At 45.2% G+C, this 19,875-nt stretch overlaps 2 protein-coding genes across 5 annotated transcripts in view; both read left to right on the top strand.

The window, feature by feature from the left end:
* Positions 1–19,875, top strand: part of LOC310826044 (uncharacterized protein) — a 160,119-nt gene that overhangs the window by 50,554 nt on the left and 89,690 nt on the right. For 3 of the 4 annotated variants that reach the window (XM_083700517.1, XM_083700515.1, XM_083700516.1), the window contains exons 2-3: positions 16,357–16,497; positions 18,928–19,066. The gene's annotated coding sequence lies outside the window, so the exon portion shown is untranslated. The remainder of the gene's footprint in view (positions 1–16,356; positions 16,498–18,927; positions 19,067–19,875) is intronic. The other variant, XM_083700521.1, reaches the window with a different exon arrangement.
* LOC310826018 (uncharacterized protein) overlaps positions 1–19,875 on the top strand; it is an 88,414-nt gene that overhangs the window by 39,165 nt on the left and 29,374 nt on the right. The window lies entirely within an intron of this gene.

The following is a 19,875-nucleotide window of genomic DNA, read 5'->3' as shown; positions in this document are numbered from 1 at the left end:
CTGGGATAGCAGAGTTTGTAATCTGAAGCGTCTGTAACACGAAGTATCACTGTAAAATTTATAGTATTCGTCTTTTCCCCCAGCCACTCTGGGCAGCTTACATATAGGTAAAGGTAAAGGGACCCCTGACCATTAGGTCCAGTCGTGGCCGACTCTGGGGTTACGGTGCTCATCTCACTTTATTGGCTGAGGGAACTGGCGTACAGCTTCCGGGTCATGTGGCCAGCATGACTGAGCTGCTTCTGGCGAACCAGACCAGCGCACGGAAATGCCGTTTACCTTCCCGACAGTATACAGTACATATACAAGACAGTAAAACATCAAACATTAAAAACCTCCTGATACAGCTGTCTTCTAAATGTCAGATGGTTGCCTACCTCCTTGCCCACAGAAGGGAGAGCATTCCATGGGGCAGGAGGCCCTCTGCCTGGTTCCCTGGAACTTCACTTCTAACAGCAAGGGAACCAGCAGAAGACCCTCGGAGGCGGACCTCCCTGTCCGGACTGAGCGATGAGGGTGATGATGCTCCTTGAGGTCCACAGGGCCAAGGCTGTTGAGGGCTTGAAGTTGCAGATCTTGCTCCTCCATAATGATCGATGTATAGTTAGCAGAGTAGGAACAAACACAGAGGCAGCAAAAAAATAATTCAGCTGAGAAATTTATTACTGAAGACATATAAGCATAACAGGGTCCCAAAAATAGCAAAAATGTAACTCACAGTAAAACTCTGACTTAGTATACCAAAACAGCACTCAAGTAAGAAACCGACAAACAGAGTAGAGTAATATCAGAATATGAAGTGGGAGCAGGCGCATTTCAATACTGCAATTTATATATAATTCAATGTCAGAAATCATGCTGTTATTAAAGATGATTGAGGATTATGAAAGTTTGCTGATGCATTACCACCATTTGACATCATAGCATTTTCATTTCCTAAAAATTGGGAACATGGGTAGGACATGGGAGAATGTAGGAGATGTTGAAATAAGAGAAGGTGCTAATGGCGATTGATGTGTCCTTTTTTTTCTGTGTTCTCTTTCCTAAAACCCAAATAGGATTTCCTTTCTGCCCACTCTGAAAAAGGTGATGGAAAAGACAGAATTGCAGGGGACAGGGCACCGTTCGTTTCATTAGGAATAGCCATTAAAATGTGTGAAATGTGGAATATGCTTCACTGAATGAGCACACATAGTTCACATCAACGAACACAAAACGGAAAGAACCCATTTAAAAGGTATGGAGTGCGGAAACAGCTTCTCTTTCAATGCAAAACTTAGAACACACCAGCAGGCACACACAGAGAGAAAACGTTTTATGTGCAGGGAGTGTGGGAAGAACTTCAGTCAGAGTGGATACCTCAATATACATCAACGGACACACACAGGGGAGAAACCATTTAAATGCATGGAGTGTGGAAAGAGCTTTAGTGATAGTGGAAGTCTTAGACAACATCAACGGACTCACACAGGGGAGAAACCATATAAATGCATTGATTGTGGAAAGAGCTTCAATCAGAGTGGAAACCTTAGAACACATCAACGGACTCACACAGGGGAGAAACCATTTAAATGCATGGAGTGTGGAAAGAGCTTCAGTCAGAATGGAAATCTTAGAAAACATCAACGGACTCACACAGGGGAGAAACCATTTAAATGTATTGAGTGTGGAAAGAGCTTTAGTGAAAATGGACACCTTAGATCCCATCAACAGACTCACACAGGGGAGAAACCATATAAATGTATGGAGTGTGGAAAGAGCTTTAGTAACAGAGGATACCTTAGAAATCATCAACGGATTCACACGGGGGAGAAACCATTTCAATGTATTGAGTGTGGAAAGAGCTTTAGTTTTAGTTGAAGCCTTAGACAACATAAACGGACTCACACAGGGGAGAAACCATATAAATGTATGGAGTGTGAAAAGAGTTTTAGTGATAATGGAAACCTTAGACAACATCAACGGATTCACACAGGGGAGAAACCATTTAAATGTATCGAGTGTGGAAAGGACTTCAGTCAGAGTAGATTCCTTAGATCACATCAGCGGACTCACACAGGAGAGAAACCATTTAAATGTATCGAGTGTGGAAAGAGCTTTAGTGAAAATGGAAGCCTTAGGAAACATCAACGGACTCACACAGGGGAGAAACCATTTAAATGCATGGAGTGTGGAAAGAGCTTCAATCAGAGTGGAGACCTTAGATCTCATCAACGGACTCACACAGGAGAGAAACCATTTAAATGTATCGAGTGCGGAAAGAGCTTTAGTGAAAATGGAAGCCTTAGGAAACATCAACGGACTCACACAGGGGAGAAACCATTTAAATGCATGGAGTGTGGAAAGAGCTTCAATCAGAGTGGAGACCTTAGATCTCATCAACGGACTCACACAGGAGAGAAACCATTTAAATGTATCGAGTGCGGAAAGAGCTTTAGTGAAAATGGAAGCCTTAGGAAACATCAACGGACTCACACAGGGGAGAAACCATTTCAATGTATGGAGCGTGGAAAGAGCTTTACTGAAAATGGAAGCCTTAGGAACCATCAACGGACTCACACAGGGGAGAAACCATTTCAATGTATGGAGTGTGGAAAGAGCTTTAGTGAAAATGGAAGCCTTAGGAGACATCAACGGACTCACACAGGGGAGAAACCATATGAATGTATGGATTGTGGAAAGAGCTTCAGTCATAATGGAAATCTTAGAAAACATCAGCAGATACACAGGGGAGAAACCATTTAAAGGTATGGACTGTGGAAGGAGCTTCAGTCTGAGTGGAACCCTTGATTTATGTCAACAAACTCACACAAAAGACAAACCATATAAATATCAGGAAAGTAGATAGAGGTTCACTCTTAGTGGAAGTTCAAAATCTACAGACTCACAGACAGGAAGAACTTTAAGAGTTGAAACCCTTCAAACCATCAACAACCTCAAAGAGGAGAAGCAGCTTAAATGAAAAGACTGCAAAAAGTGCTTTATTTATAACGGAGTTATCAAGGAACATCCAGGGACTCTCACCTGGGAGAACCCATTTAGATGTATGGAGTGTGGGACGTCTTCCTCTCAGAGTCCACTCTGAGCAATGAACTCAGCAGGAAATCATTCCTACAAGCATGAGGTATATGTGACGTTCTGGTGTTTATATGTAAAACTGTATAATGAAATAATGAAGGCAGCATCTCACAATGGTGAGTATAATTTTAGATGAAAGTACCTTTGGTTTTTGCACCAAACTCTGTCCCCCCCCCCCCCCACCGCATGATCTCCCAGCACTGCTTCTTCACCAGAACTTCATCGCTGCCTCCTGCCCTGCGCATTCTGAAGAAAACTTGGAATACTGAAATTGAATGGGAGATTTCCCCCAAGCCTAATTTCAGGAGGGGGAAAGGGGGGCTGCAGGTATCAGAGAAGTCTCCTGGGGGCCCCATCTTCGCTCATGAACCCCATGGGGCAACCCCAGAGCTCCTCATTCTGGGGTTTGAGGAAGATAGTATTTTTCCATAGTCCCAGAATTTTTGATTCAGTCATGTACTCTGGAGTTTTCCCACCAGAGGACCACAGTGCTGTCGCTGCTGTTGTTGTCATGGACTGGCTGGTGAGGGGGGAGGCACCAGTTGGGGGACCCACAAGGGAAGAAGGCTCCGAGCCTGGGGACTGGTGGGGGGATGAGCCGAAAGAGGGAGAAAGGGGAGCAGACTGGAAGGGGAGATTTTGTTTTTTTTAATAATATTTTTTATTAAGTTTGTGAAATACAGAAAAAGGAATAAAGAGCATATTATAAGAGTAAAGTAGAAAGATTACAACTTTTCTTGTTCTTTTTTCCAAGTCTACTGGACTTCCCCACATCCTCCCAACCCTGCATTCTCTGTGATACATAACATCAGCAATTTGTTAACTTGTTTCAATACTTGTTGTATCCTTCGTTTTATCATGTTACCCAATTTCAAATGTGTTATAACCCAAATCATGTACATTTTCATTTAAACATAATAAAGTTGTTTCATTATTCTATCTCTGACTTCTTGTGCCTTAATTTCCATTTCTTTAGTTTAACATTACTGAAGCTAGAATTTCCTAAAAGGTGCATTTTTTAACATTCATACAGCTTATAATGTTTTTTCAGATAGTCCTTAAATTTTTCCCAGTCCTCCTCAATTGTTTCTTCTCCCAAGTCTCGGATTCTGCCAGTCATTTCGGCCAGTTCCATGTAGTCCATCAACTGCGTGTGCCATTCCTCCAGTGTGGGTAAATCTTGTGTCTTCCAATGCTTCGCGATCAGGATCCTTGCTGCTGTAGTAGCGTACATAAAAAAAGTTCTGTCCTTCTTAAGCACTCTCTGGTCCACCATGCCCAGAAGGAAGGCCTCTGGTTTCTTAGGTAAGGTAAATCTAAGTACCTTTTTTAGTTCATTATGAATCATCTCCCAAAAGGCCTTCACTTTCGGGCAGGTCCACCAGAGGTGAAAGAATGTCCCTTCCGCCTCTTTACATTTCCAACATTTATTATCAGACAGGTGATATATCTTAGCAAGCTTGACTGGGGTCATGTACCACCGGTATATCATTTTCATAATGTTTTCCTTCAAGGCACTACATGCCGTAAATTTCATTCCGGTGTTCCATAACCTTTCCCAGTCTTCAAACATAATGTTATGCCCCAAATCCTGCGCCCACTTTATCATGGCGGATTTGACTGTCTCATCCTGAGTATTCCATTTAAGCAGCAGGTTATACATTCTCGAAAGTAGTTTACTTTTTGGTTCTAACAGTTCTGTCTCTAGTTTCAATTTTTCCACCTGAAATCCAACCTTCTTGTCTACTTTAAAAACTTCTTGAATTTGTGCATAATGCAACCAATCTCGCACCTTGTTTTTTAATTTTTCCAAGCTCTGCAACCTCCAATTGTCTCCAATCTTTTCAATTATTTCCCCATATTTAGGCCAATTGGCCTCCATGTTAGGTCTCTTACGTGCCTTGGCCTCCACCGGTGAGAGCCACCTCGGAGTCTTACTCTCCAATAAGTCTTTATATTTTGTCCAGACCATTAAAATTGCTCACCTAACAATGTGGTTTTTAAACAATTTGTGCACTTTAACCTTGTCATACCACAAATATGCATGCCACCCAAAAGCATTGTCAAACCCTTCCAGATCTAGGACATCAGTGTTTTCCAGTAAGATCCAATCTTTCAACCAGCAGAAGGCTGCGGATTCATAATATAACCTCAAGTCTGGCAGGGCAAATCCCCCTCTTTCTTTCGCATCAGTTAATATTTTAAACTTTATTCGGGGCTTTTTGCCCTGCCAAACAAACTTAGAAATATCCTTCTGCCACTTTCCAAAACATTCCACCTTGTCCACGATCTGTAGGGTCTGAAACAAAAATAACATTTTTGGCAATACATTCATCTTTATAGCTGCTATTCGGCCCAACAAGGAAAGTTTCAATCTTGACCACGTTTCCAAATCTCTTTTGATTTCTGACCAACATTTCTCATAGTTGTCTTTAAACAAATTCAAATTTTGGGAGGTCAGATACACCCCTAGGTATTTTACTTTTTTAACCACATTTAATTCTGTTTCTTTCAGGAACTCATCTGTTTCTGCAGTTGTCAAATTTTTTGCTAAAACCTTAGTTTTTTGCTTGTTCAACTTGAATCCCGCCACCCGACCAAAGTCAGAAATTAATTCTAGTACTCTTTTAGTACTAGAGACTGGCTCCTGTAATGTTAATACCAGGTCATCTGCAAATGCTTTCAGTTTGTATTGTTTCACTCCGACCTCAATTCCCTGTACCAACCGGTCCTTTCTAATCATGTTCAATAGCACCTCCAGAACTGAAATAAACAATAGAGGGGATAGAGGGCACCCCTGTCGTGTCCCTTTTTCAATTTTAAACTCCTCTGTCACCACATTGTTTACTATCAATTTAGCTTTTTGTTCTGAATATATTGCTTCTATTCCATTTTCAAACCCCCGCCCCACTCCCATCCCTTCCAAATTTTTCTTCATAAACATCCAAGAAATGTTGTCAAAGGCTTTCTCCGCATCGATAAAGATTAACACCGCTCTAGTGTTAAGCTTTGTTTGTAAAAGTTCCAAAATATCGATGATGTTTCTTGTGTTATCAAACAAATGCCTACCAGGGAGAAAGCCTGCCTGGTCCTTATGGATCACTTCATTAAGCACTTTTTTAAACCTACTTGCCAAAATGTCTGCAAAAATTTTGTAATCCACATTTAGGAGTGAGATGGGGCGGTAGTTCTTAAGCTGGGTCTTCTCAGTTTCTAGTTTGGGTATCAATGTGATGAAGGCTTCTTTCCACGTTTCCAGTGCCTTCCTCCCCTCCATAATCTGGTTACAGACCTCCAACAAAGGTTGTATCAAATAGTCCTTCAGAACCTTATAATATTTGGAGGTAAGTCCATCAGGGCCTGGAGATTTGCCTAATTGGAGGTTCTGAATGGCGCTTTCAATTTCTTGCTGTGTGATATTACTATTCAGGATTGTTCTCATTTCCTGAGGTATTTTCTGTAATCCATTGGTTTTAAGAAATTGGTCCACCTCCGAATCTTTCTGTGGCCCTTGTGAATAAAGTTCTTTGAAATATCTCTGGAAACACTTTCTAATTTCCTCGGGTTTCTGTACCATTCTCCCTTCAATCTCTAGATTTGTAACTGTATTAAGTTTTTGTCTCTTTTTCAACTGCCATGCTAGCAGTTTCCCACACTTATTTGCTGATTCAAAAGATCTTTGTTTCATTTGTTTAATTTTCCATTCCACCTCTTGATTTATCAATTTCAAATATTGTGCTTGGAAAAATTTCACTTCTCTCAGCACTTCCTTCGACTTGGGCCTGGATCTTAGTTTTTTTTCTCCATCTCTTATTTTTTCCAGTATCTTCTCCTTCTTTTCATTCCAGAGCTTTTTCTTGATCGTATTTTGTTGTATTAGAAACCCTCTCATGACTGCTTTACTTGCGTCCCAGATTGTTCTTTTTTCCACAGTGGTATTTAAATTTATCTCAAAATAGTCCTTTAAAGTTTTTTGGGCCTTCTTAACAATCTTCTCGTCCCTTAGTAAGGTGTCATTCATTTTCCATCTAAAGGATCCGGTTGTATTTAGTCTCAGTTCCATTTTCAAAGCGTTATGGTCGGAGCAGGTTTTTGGGCAGATTTCCACCTTTCTAGTCTTGGGTGCCAGTCCTCTAGTTATCCATATTTGGTCGATTCGTGTCCATGTCGGATGAGCTTCAGAAAAGAAAGTTCCTTCTTTTCCTAGGGGGTTCTTAACCCTCCATATGTCAATTAAGTCCACATTGTCAGTCATTTCAAAAAAAGTTTTAGGTAGTCTGCCATCTTTCGTTATGTTAGCACTTTGCGACTTATCCATATTTACAGACACAACCCCATTCATATCACCCATCATAATAATGTTGTTGTAGTCTAAGTAATCCAGCATAATCTCATGCAGCTTCCTGAAAAATTCCGATTTTCCTTCATTTGGAGCATATATTCCTAATATCAAAAATTTTTCTCCTTGTGTCTGAATTTCAATCGCCAAAATTCTGCCGTGTTCGTCTTTAAATAAAAATTTCGGTGACAGGCTCTCCTTTGCATATATCACCACTCCTCTTTTCTTAACTTTATCCGAAGAAATAAATTCTTGGCCTAGTCTTTTATTAATTAGCACTTTTCTGTGGAGCCTTGTCACATGCGTTTCTTGCAGGCAAATAATGTCCAATTGTTCTTTTTTCAAAATATGAAATACTTTTCTTCTTTTTTCCGGAGAATTTCCGCCATTTATATTCCAACTGAGAAGCTGCAGCGACATCCTGGTCTAATTGGTGGGTCTACAGTGGGGTGTCTAGGTTTCCCTCCGATCCCGGAGGTGGTAATGCTGGTCCAGATCCAGACGGTGTAGGCTTTGGAGATGGTCCCGGTGGTGGTGGTGGCCAAGAAGCTGCAGCTCCTTTCTGGAGGTCCTCCTCGTGGTCGTGTAAGAACTTCTGTTGGTCCTCAGGTGTTTTAATTCTTACTTTCCTTCCTTTGTAGGTAAATGATAGTCCTTGCGGAAACTCCCACCTATAAGGGATTGTGTTGTATCTCAACAGTTTGGTCAAATCTGTATAAGTGGTCCTAAGATCCAAAAGATGTTTGGGTATGTCTCTGTAAATTTCAGCCTTTTTACCTTCTATCTCCAAAGATTTTTTAAAATGTAGGCCTAGTATCTTGTCTCTTTCCTCTCTTGATCTCAAAATAACCAAACAGTCTCTGGACTTATCCTTCTTTATCAATTTTCCCAGTCTAAAAGCCGTCACAATTTTAAAATCCTTGTCTTCCTCAATCCCCCAGAATTTGGAGAACAGAAGTGTTAAAAATCCCTGTAAATTTCCTTCCTCCAGTTCTGGGATGGCCCTTAACCTGAGATTATTTTCCTTACTTTTCAATTCAACCAATGACAGGTAGGCCTGTTGTTCCCCTACCTGTCTTTTCAGAGGCCTTACTTCCCCCTTAATCTCATCAACCTTTTTGTTCGCCTGTTCTGCTTTTTGACTGGCTTCCACAGCTAGTTTATAGTTTTCAGTCGTGGCTCCTTGCAATTTCTCAATTGCCTGAGTGTGCTGGGAAACCTGCTCAGATAATTTACTAATAGAGGATGTAGCTTGGTCAATTTTTGATGATTGATTGTCCACTTTTTGATTTAAAATTGCCAGTTGTTCCAAAATTTGTTTCAGGACTATTTCAGATCCTCCAGTTGCCATATCTTCTGCAGCAGGCTCTTCAGCTTCCACCTTCTGTGCTGTCAGCACAGTTGGGACGGATGATCTTCGTTGATGAGATAGGGTTGTTTGAACAAGTTGAACTGGTTTCTTTTCTTTTTCTTTAGCTTTAGCTGCTCTTGTTCTCCCTGAGCCACTCATTCCACACCTGCCTCTGTTCAAGGTCAAATTTTCTTTTGTTCCATAAGTCAAACAAGTCCAGAGTGTAAACAATTTAACCACAGAGAATCACAATAAAGTACAGTTCCCAGGCCTCTATGTCTCCACAATCCTCTAGGTGGGGGTATTTCAAAGTTTCAAGGAAGGAGAGAACTCTTATCCGCCATTGAAGTTCTTATGTTCCCTATGTTAAATCTTAGTAGTTCCAGAGTACAAAAGGAAGGTTCCCCGAAAGTTGGATTCCAGGTGGAAAAATCGAAACTAGAGACTGAATTGTTAGAGCTAAAAAGTAAACTACTTTCGAGAATGTATAACTTGCTGCTTAAGTGGAATACACAGGATGAGACAGTCAAATCCGCTATGATAAAATGGGCTCAGGATGTGGGGCATAACATTATGTTTGTAGACTGGGAAAGGTTATGGAACACCGGTTTGAAATTTACGGCATGCACTGCCTTGAAGGAAAATATTATGAAAATGGTATACCGGTGGTACATGACCCCAGTCAAGCTAGCTAAGATATATCATCTGTCTGACAACAAATGTTGGAAATGTGGAGAGGCGGAAGGGACATTCTTTCATCTCTGGTGGACCTGCCCGAAAGTGAAGGCCTTCTGGGAAATGATCCATAATGAACTAAAAAAGGTACTGAGATTTACCTTACCTAAGAAACCAGAGGCCTTCCTTCTGGGCATGATGGACCAGAGAGTGCTTAAGAAGGACAGAACCTTTTTCATGTATGCTACCACAGCAGCAAGGATTCTGATCGCAAAATATTGGAAGACACAAGATTTACCCACGCTGGAGGAATGGCAATCGCAGTTGATGGACTATATGGAATTGGCTGAAATGACTGGCAGAATTCGAGACGTGGGAGAAGAAACAATTGAGGAGGACTGGGAAAAGTTTAAGGACTATTTGAAAAAACACTATAAGCTGTATGAATGTTAAAAAATGCACCTTTCAGGAAACTCTAGCTTCAGCAAATGTAAGTTAATGAAATGAAAATTAAGACACAAGAATTTAGAGGTAAAATAATGAAACAACTTTATTGTGTTTAATACAAAGCATATAAGAATTGGGTTACAGTAAAATTGAAATTAGGGAACATGATAAAATGGAAGTTACAATAAGTTTTGAGATAAGTTAACAAATTGCTGATGCTTTATAAGACAGGGAACGCAGGGTTTGGAGGATGTGGGGAAGTCCTTTAGATTGGATGGAAAAAGAATATGGAAATTTGTTATTCTTCTATTCTATTTTCTCATAACCACTCTTTATTCTTTTTTCTGTATTTCTAAAAAGCAATAAAAAATATTTTAAAAAAAAACAAAAAAACAAAAGGAAGGTTCCCCGGGCTTTCTATTTCTTGAAAAAAGGCCACAAGGTGTCAAGAAAGGTCCCAGCAACAATGTTTAAACGTTAATGTCTCGGTCTATGTATCAGTTTAAACTCCAATAACAGTATCAGCAGTTTGACAGTTCTCTTTTGCGCACTGACAGCCCGACAGCTGGGTTGTCCCTTTTAACTCCGCATAGCTCAAAATTAGGAAGAAAGTTCCAAAAATAAAGTCCACAAATTTTACAAGGATTTCCTGCTTGTCTTTTCACTACAAAGTCTATCAAATACACCCTCGTTTTACTTTTACAGTCCCTTTTAAGCGCTTCAGCGCTCTTCTGAACCGTTGCTTTGATCTGGTTAGCAAGATCGGGAGACGGACTTCCTGTTACTCGCCTCCCGTTTTCAGCCAAATTTCAGCCAAATTCCAAAATTTTAGTCCGATGTTTAGTTCCCCTTACTCACGGGTATGCCAATTTCGATGTTTTCAAGAAGAAAGGTCGGCGCTCATCAGCAGCAGCAGCGCGGCTTTGCATCCACGAAAAGAGCGATGAACTCACAGCGCCGCTCCCCCTTTCACGTTCCGGAGCCCCTTACAGGGTTCCTTCTTCGTTTCTGGGGGGGCTTTTGGCGCCCGCCGAGTCCCACGGCCACAGGCTCGCTCTGCCTGTGGTTTTTCTTAATGGGTCTCCGCTTTGCCGCAGCGGACGACCCTTTTTCGCGGAGCCCCTCTTCACAGAGTAAAGAGGACCGCCATTGCCGTTTTGCGCCACCTCTGGAAGTCTGGAAGGGGAGATTTTGCAAGCTGAGGAGGAAACGGGGTTGGTGAGCCGGAAGAGTCTGGGGCAGAGAGCAGTTCAGGCTCGGAGGGAGAAGAGGAGGGGGCCAGGAGACCCAGAGGAGGCTGTCAGCTGAAGCATCCAGGGAGATTCCCCCTCCTGCTGCGACCAGCTCCCCTCTCCCCTGGTCTAGAGCACACAGGGAAATCCAGTTCAGACCCCATGAGCCTGTACATGATATTAACAGGTGTTTGGTTTTTTTGTCCCAACATGCATCACTTTAATCTTATTGATAATCAACTGTATTTTCTGCCCATTCAACCCGTATGGAGAAGTCCCTTTGGAGCTCCTTGCAATCTTTCTTTGTTTGAACAAACCTGGAGAATTTGCTGCCATCAGCAAACTTTGCCCCCTCCTAAGTCTAGGGCATCTATGAACAAGTTGAAAAGCCGCAGGTCCCAATACTGATCTTGAGGGGACTCCGCTTTCTGCTCCTCTCCATTCAGAGAACTGTCTGTTTACTCTCTTGGTGTTTCTGAAGGAGGGCTGCCTTCCTGGTGGTGGGATGGTGATGGGCAGAAAGAGGGAGAAAAGGGAGCAGAATGGGAGGGGAGGTGTTGCAAGCTGAGGAGGAAACAGGGTTTGGTGAGCGGGAAGAGTTTGGGGCAGAGAGTAGTTCAGACTCAGAGGGAGGAGAGGAGGGGGCCAGGAGACCCAGAGGAGGCCGGCTGCTGAAGTATCCAGGGAGATTCCCTCTCCTGCTGCGACCAGCACATGCCTTTGAGTCTGGCAGTTAGAACTCTTAGAATGTGGGGGTCCCATTTTTCAACCAAAGCCAAAACCCGCTAGCTTTTCCCCAGGTCTTTCCTGACCTGACAGTCGTTCATCTTCTCTACAAAGCCCTTCTCCCTCTTTATCACATGGGGTCCCAGCAACCTTTTCTGCCTCTTACACGCTAGGGAAAAGAGTCCCTTTCCATTGGACGCCTGGCAGCCCAGTGCCAAATCCGGCTGCTCCAGAGAGAACGGAAAGGAGCTGTAAACGCCCTTGCGCTCTGACGCGCACCAGTCACTTCCTCCCGGATCCTGGTGCTGCTGGTGCAGCTGCATTTACGAGAAAAAGAGAAATTGGAAACCGAGCCCAAGTCCCTCGCTATCCAAAGTGGCCACTTGGACCAGCCTTGGGGCGTCTTCCTTGGGAAAAAGGTAAAGTTTCAGATCTCAGGTTCCCCGACAGGGAATGAGAGCTTTGATTGGCCTGGACATTAAAAATAAGGTTAAATACCTAGGGATCTGGATTTCAAATAAAGGTATAAATGTATATGAGGATAATTCTAGTAAAGTATGGAAAGAATTTTTTAAAAAAATATATGGAAACCTGGACCAAACTCCATCTCTCACTCTGGGGAAGAGTTTCGGTTGTGAAAATGAATATCCTCCCCAAAATGATTTTCTTATTCCAAACAAGGCCCACTTTAGGAGGAATAAATTGTTCTAAGGAGTGGAAAAGGGAAATATCTAGATTTATATGGAGTGGGGGAAAAACAAGAATTAAACACCAGTTATTAACAGATAAAAAGGAGAGAGGTGGGTTTTTTTTGGAATTCTACCATGTGGCGGCAGGATTGGTTTGGATAAAAGACTGGATTACACTAAAAGATACGGACCTATTAGACTTGGAAGGCCACGAGAATCGGTCTGGATGGCACGCTTCTTTAATGTACGAAAAAGTGAAGGTCCACAGGGGATTTTTGAGCCATGTGATAAGAAAATCGTGATATAAAATCTGGAAGAAATATAAAGGACTACTTGAGCCAAAAATACCCTTGTGGACATCAACAAGAGAAGCCATATACACATGTTAGAATATTTACAGCTAGCAAAACTGACGGGCCAATCGGAAAAAAAAAAATCCGGCCAACCGAAGGTCCCATCTGGGGTGCCATCTGTTGTAAACAAAAGCTGCCCTTCTTCCCTTATGGGGGACACAAGAGCCCTTTATAGAGTCCCTTGTAGGTTCTCCATCGGTAGGAGAAAAGAGCAGAGGCAACCAGAGACTATTGAGAAGCAAAGCAGCTAGTAAGCCTCATCTTGATTGATCTGTTGCAACAGGGTGCTCCCCTGAGGAGGACCCCCAACCAAGGCAGGCCTGCCCTTATATAGACATTTTCAATTCCCTGCCCTGGAGCTCCAGACCAGCCCCGCATTCATCACACATACATCACAGAAGGGGCGTAACCCCAGACCACCCCCCACAAACATCATACCTGCATCACAGAAAAGGCGGTCTGCAACAGAAATTTGAATGTTGCTGTTTTCCCTGTCTGCCAGGTTATCTGATAATGCCTTATCTGATTCCCTTTCCTGGTAGTCTGGTCGTACCTTTGAGATGGTGATTTCCCAATTCCTGAGACAATGGGAAGGTTCCCTCACCTGCTCCCTCCCTGCAGAGAAAACATTTGGTCAGTTTGGGAGTCTAAATGGTTTCAGGACGGTCTTCCTGTGCTGCTCCAGACATGTGGTCCACATATCTATGTATGTGCTTGCTTGGTACATTTATGAACATTTATTGTATATATAAGACCTTGTTACGGAAAATCTAGGTGCGAGGCTGCTCTGCCACCCAGCTCGTTGGACTGAGTCCGCGGGTCCCTGCGGAACAAAAGGAGCGCAGCCAGAGACTGGAGCAAGTTGGAGAAGATCCACGTTTGTTGTGCAACAGGTTCAAGGCGAGATTGAACCCCGAGGATGGGGTGACGTGAATTTTCAAAACTTCCCACCATTACCCCAGATACAGTTCAAAAGCACCATCACTATATCATTGCTACATCACGATTACATCAGAAAAGGGGTGGGTTACACGGGATTAACATATGGAGGAGGGAGGGGGAAACATGCAGAGTTGGAACATGTATTGAAAGGCACATTCTGAGTACCGGTGATAAGAGAACAATGGGGTCTTAGTTTGCATAGTCTGTCACCTGGCTGAGCCTGGAGTTAGGGCTAGACTGGGTGATTTGGCATCAATGGGGTCCTTCCTGGGTGTACGTGACTGTGACCTCCCGCTTGAGGGATTATGGAAGGTACTGGGCAGTCTTGAAGTCCTGAGGAAATTGAGCAGTTCGGCATTGAAAGCAAGAGAATCGGTGGTACAGGTGATTTTGTATGAATTTTTATATTTTTTTAGCCCTTTAAAACAGTGGCAGCTCATTTTGGAAATGAATTGATACATTGTATCAATTTCGACGGGATTAGCAAGGATACGAGGTGTCAGTCCATTCTTCTCCCCGCAGGGAGCTGTCAACAGCTTGTCAGAAGGTGAATGAGGCCTGCAGGAGCTGACACTGCAGACCAAATGCATTGTGCTGATTGGCTGGAGGCTGCGTTGGCTGCAGGCTAATTGGTCAGGACGCTCCCGTAGGCAAATAGTCTGTTCATTCATAAAATACGCTCCTCGCTCCTCCGGTCTACCCAGGGAAAGGGAAAGGGCACTTTATTGGGGGGCTTGGGTTTCGCGTGGTGCTTAGTGCAAAAGAGTGAGGGGGCTGAGGTGTCCTTGTAGGGCCGGGTGCCCTTGAGGTCATCGCCTCGAACCCTCTGAAGGCTTCTGGGAAGGGGGTTGACAAACATGCCCCCCCTTCCGTATCAACCTTAATTTTTTTATTACAGGATTCATCCAGTCCAGCCTTTTTCATGATGAATTCTGCATTTACGTTAAATAAGCAGGGAGACAAAATACAGCCTTGTCGTACTCCTTTCCCAATTTTGAACCAATCAGTTGTTCCATATCCAGTTCTAACTGTAGCTTCTTGTCCCACATAGAGATTTCTCAGGAGACAGATGAGGTGATCTGGCACTCCCATTTCTTTAAGAACTTGCCATCATTTGCTGTGGTCGACACAGTCAAAGGCTTTTGCATAGTCAATGAAGCAGAAATAGATGTCTTTCTGGAACTCTCTAGCTTTCTCCATAATCCAGCGCATGCTTGCAATTTGGTCTCTGGTTCCTCTGCCCCTTCGAAATCCAGCTTGCACTTCTGGGAGTTCTCGGTCCACATACTGCTTGAGCCTTCCTTGTAGAATTTTAAGCATAACCTTGCTAGCGTGTGAAATGAGTGCAATTGTGCGGTAGTTGGAGCATTCTTGGGCACTGCCCTTCTTTGGGATTGGGATTCATGTGTTGCAGGTAACACATGAACTCCTCTTTGTCCTCAGGAATGTAATCATGGGGAGAGGAAAGGAGGAACTGGACAGGTGTCAAGAAGAAGAAGGAGGAGAAGAAGAAGAAGAAGAAGAGGAGGAGGAGGAGGAGTTTAGATTTGATATCCCGCTTTATCACTCCCCTTCAGGAGTCTCAAAGCGGCTCACATTCTCCTTTCCCTTCCTCCCCCACAACAAACACTCTATAAGGTGAGTGGGGCTGAGAGACTTCAGAGAAGTGTGACTGCCCCAAGGTGACCCAGCAGCTGCATGGGGAGGAGCGGAGACGTGAACCCGGTACCCCAGATTACGAGTCCACCGCTCTTAACCACTACCCCCCACTGGCTCTCGACAAGACACTCAGGTGACCACCCCAACTCCTCCCTCAACCCCTCCTCTGTGTGATGTGTCAGTGATGTAGTCATGATGTAGTCTTGGGGGTGCAGCATGGGGGATTCGGAGCTAATAAAAGTTGGGGTCTTCTGTTGTTGGGGGCTTCCATCTTGTTCCCCCTGGTGGCAGGTGGGAGTCCTGTGGCGACAGTCTTCCATCAAGACCTACTGGCTGCTCTTTTGCTCTGCTCTTCCTGGCTGGTCTCCTTGTTTCTGGTCCAAGGGATCCCTCAGATTTTGGAATCCGCTTCTGGCTCCCATTGTATCGGCTGCTTTGCTGAGCCTCTTGGCTGTTGTGCCTGGACGGGGCCTGTGTCCAGGGTCCTTGTCCTGGCCTGAGTCAGAGGCTGGGGTGGGGAGCTGGGATTGGGGGGGAGTCGTTTAGCTGCCCCCCCGTTCCTGGTTTGAACAGCGCCAATACCTAAAACACGGAGGGATCTAAGCTCGTGGGGTGGGGAGGATCTTGCAGTTGTGGGGGGGACCCCTCTTTGCAGCTGGATCTCCGGGATCAGCCCCTCCCCCGCTCTCCTGATCCAGAAGGAAGACGGTAAAGGGGAAACCTTCCTCTCCCCCCCTCAATTCTCTCCCTCCCCTCCCGCACCTCCTCCTCCCACCCCGCCCCCACAAGCCCAGATCCCGCCCCCAATACATGGCTCCTCCTCCCCCTCCTCCTCCAATCCGGCTTCGCTCCGGAAATGAGGGAGGTAGCCCCCCTCCCACCCTGCCTTCTTCTCCAGGACGTGGAGCTTCCACTCCGGATCGCTGCTCTGCCCCGTAGATCTAGGGGGGGGGCGGCTTTTGATGCTGCAGGAAAGGAAAGGAGAATCGGGAGCGAGGACAAAGAGGTAAAGGTGCAGCGGGGAGAATAGCGGGGGGGAAAGGACCCAGAGACCCCTCCAGCTCCGCCAAGCGCCTTCCGTGGGGCCTGGATCCCGGCACGCGTGCTGCAAAGGGGGCTTTCCTCGCAGGGCGGACCCCTCACCCGTTTCCCAAGGCTCCGCGCGTCCCATGAAAGGGTTAAGGGGCGCGAGAGACGCCTGGATAGAGACCCCCCTGTCCCTCCCTTGCTCCTGTTCGGGGAGGCATAGGATGGAGAGATCGGGGCGCAGGACGTGGGGTGAGTGGTGCCAAGGAAGCCTCTGGGTGCAGGGGAGACTCCGGGAGAGAGAGGGGTCATGGAAGTGGGGGCAGAAGGGAGGGGGGCATCCCCGAGGCAGGGAGGCGCAGCATTGGCAGGGTGGGTGGGGAGATAGGAAGACCAGTCTTTGGGGAGACATCTCCATGGTGGTGCCCGCTGGGGATCTCCGGAGGGGCCGCCTTGGCTTCTCCCTCCCGCCCAGGAATGCCCCCCCTTCAAGGCGACCAGAGAGGGATCCCTGCAAAGTGGGGGGTCCAGTCCCCCCACCCCTTCCTGCAATCTTCATCCTCTTCCCACCCCATGAGCCCCTGCCCTGTCCAGACGCAGTGCTTCTGCCCAGTCCAACCTCTGGTCCCCTGGAGAGGAGAGGAAATCCCCAGAGGAAGAGGGGAGGGGGGAGGCCTTCTCAGAAGCGGCTCTTGGTTTCCCCAATCCCACCCAGGAAGCAGCCAGAAACCTTTTCCTCTCTCTCAGGCTTCCATCTTTAATGTCTTTTCCACTGAGGATGAGGATAATGTACACCTGTCATCAGAAACAGGGGTGCAGAGTCCATGGAATGGCTCTCAGGGTTGATACAGAAGTTGCACCTCAAAAGCATTTCTGTTCCTCTTATTCTTTGAAGGCAGTGTCAGAGTGACTGACAAGCTGAGATACAATCCATCAGCATCCGATGACAGCGACTGCATGAATCTTCCCAGTCAAAGGACCCATTTTCAGGATAGACAGTGCCTGGGGCAGGAGGCTCTACACAACGGGTGTGCACAGGTGAGGTGTGTGACATCCCCAAATTTATAGACTGTATGTGAATGAGCGTTCGTGGGTGGGATTATAGTTTATGGCAACCCTGTGATTTTCTCCACCCATAACATTTCGTAAGCTAATATTGCAGTAAAAATTCCAAAATAAATACAAAAAATCGCACGATAATAATAATAGTGCAGTGGTACCTCGGGTTAAGAACTGAATTCGTTCTCGTGGTCCCTTCTTAACCTGAAACTGTTCTTAACCTGTGGTACCACTTTAGCTAATGGGGCCTCCTGCTGCCACCGCACGATTTCTGTTCTCGTCCTGATGCAAAGTTCTGAACCCAAGGTACTATTTCTGGGTTAGCAGAGTCTGTAACCTGAAGCGTCTGTAACACGAAATACCACTGTAGAAGTTCTAGTATTAGTATTTTTCCCCAGCCACTCTGGGCAGCTTACAGAACATATAGGTAAAGGTAAAGGGACCCCTATGGGACGCAGGTGGCGCTGTGGGTAAAACCTCCGTGCCTTTGGTTTGCCGTTCGCATGGTCCAGTCGTGGCCGACTCTGGGATTACGGTGCTTATCTCACTTTATTGGCTGAGGGAACTGGCGTACAGCTTCCGGGTCATGTGGCCAGCATGACTAAGCTGCTTCTGGTGAACCAGAGCAGCGCACGGAAAGGCTGTTTACCTTCCCGACAGTACAGTACATATACAAGAAAGTAAAACATCAAACATTAAAAACCTCCTGATACAGCTATCTTCTAAATGTCAGATGGTTGCCTGTTTCCTAGCCCTCTGAAGGGAGGGCATTCCATGGGGCAGGAGGCCCTCTGCCTGGTTCCCTGGAACTTCACTTCTAACAGCAAGGGAACCAGCAGAAGACCCTCGGAGGTGGACCTCCCTGTCCGGACTGAGTGATGGGGTTGAAGATGCTCCTTCAGGTCCACAGGTCAGAGGCTGATGAGGGCTTGAAGTTGCAGATATTGCTCCTTCATAATGATCGATGTATAGTTAGCAGAGTAGGAGAAAACACAGGGTCAGGAAAAAAGTAATTCAGCTGAGAAATTTATTACTGAAGACAGATAAGCATAACAGGACTCAAAAAATAGCAAAAATGTAACTCACAGTAAAACCCTGACTTAGCAAACCAAAACAGCACTCAAGTAAGAAACAGACAAACAGAGTAATATCAGAATAGGAAGTGGGAGCAGGAGCATTTCAATACTGTAATTCATATATAATTCAATGTCAGAGTAACCCTGGGACTAGATAACAAGCCTCCAGGTGGACGTGCCCCCTCTGCCCTTCATGTTCCTCCTCTTCCGCACGGGCAGAATCTGCCTTCTGGACTGTGGGATTCACGGTTGTTCTCCTCCTCTCCATCCACCAGGGCTTGACTTCAGGTGCAGCAGAATTCCCCAGCCCCCCAAGGATTTGAGACCCATCAGCTTTCCTCACCTGGTTTAGCCGGCCGGTTGAAGCCGTTCCTTGAACCCCTGTTGCATGCTGACAGCTTCTGGAAGCCACAGGTGAGAGCTGAGTGCAGGGTGGGGACCAAGGGTGGAAAAATGACCCCAGAAGGTGCAGGACATGTCTCCCACCAAAGGAACTACTGCTCCCCAACACCCCATGACATCTAGATGCAGGTAGGTAGCCGTGTTGGTCTGACGCACTTGAAATAAAAAATTAAAAAATAGTCCCGTAGCACCTTAGAGACCAACTAGGTTTGTTCTAGGCATAAGCTTTGGTGTGCATGCACACTTCTTCAGATACACTGACACAGATGTCACCAGACCCTTGTATATCGTGGGAGGGTGGGGTGGGGTTTTTCTCAGAAGGTACTCCAACTACCATCTCCCACTACCCTCCACTATATGAAGAAGTGTGCATGCACACAAAAGCTTAGACCTAGAAGAAACCTAGCTGATCCCTAAGGTGCTGCTGGACTATTTTTTTTACTTTTTTACTTCTACTACTTCTACTGTGTCATACCAATAATAATAATAATAAATAATAATAAATTTTATTTATATCCCGCACTCCCCAGCCAAAGCTGGGCCCAGGGCGGCTAACAACAATCAAAATAATCCAACGATTCTAAAAACGTTTCATTATAAAAATTAATTAAAATCAAATTAATGCAACCATTAAGCAAAATTCTGTGCAGATTGCCAGAGGAGGGGGGTCAGGCTGCGCCCTGACCAAAGGCCTGGTGGAACAGCTCTGCCTTGCAGGCCCTGCGGAAAGATGTCAAGTCCCACAGGGCCCTAGTCTCTTGTGACAGAGCATTCCACCAGGTTGGAGCCATGGCCGAGAAGGCCCTGGCTCTAGTTGAGGC

This window comes from Podarcis gaigeae, assembly GCF_964106915.1.
Source record: "Podarcis gaigeae genome assembly, chromosome: 10".
Classification (NCBI taxonomy): domain Eukaryota; kingdom Metazoa; phylum Chordata; class Lepidosauria; order Squamata; family Lacertidae; genus Podarcis; species Podarcis gaigeae.
This window is presented reverse-complemented; position numbering and strand designations above follow the sequence as displayed.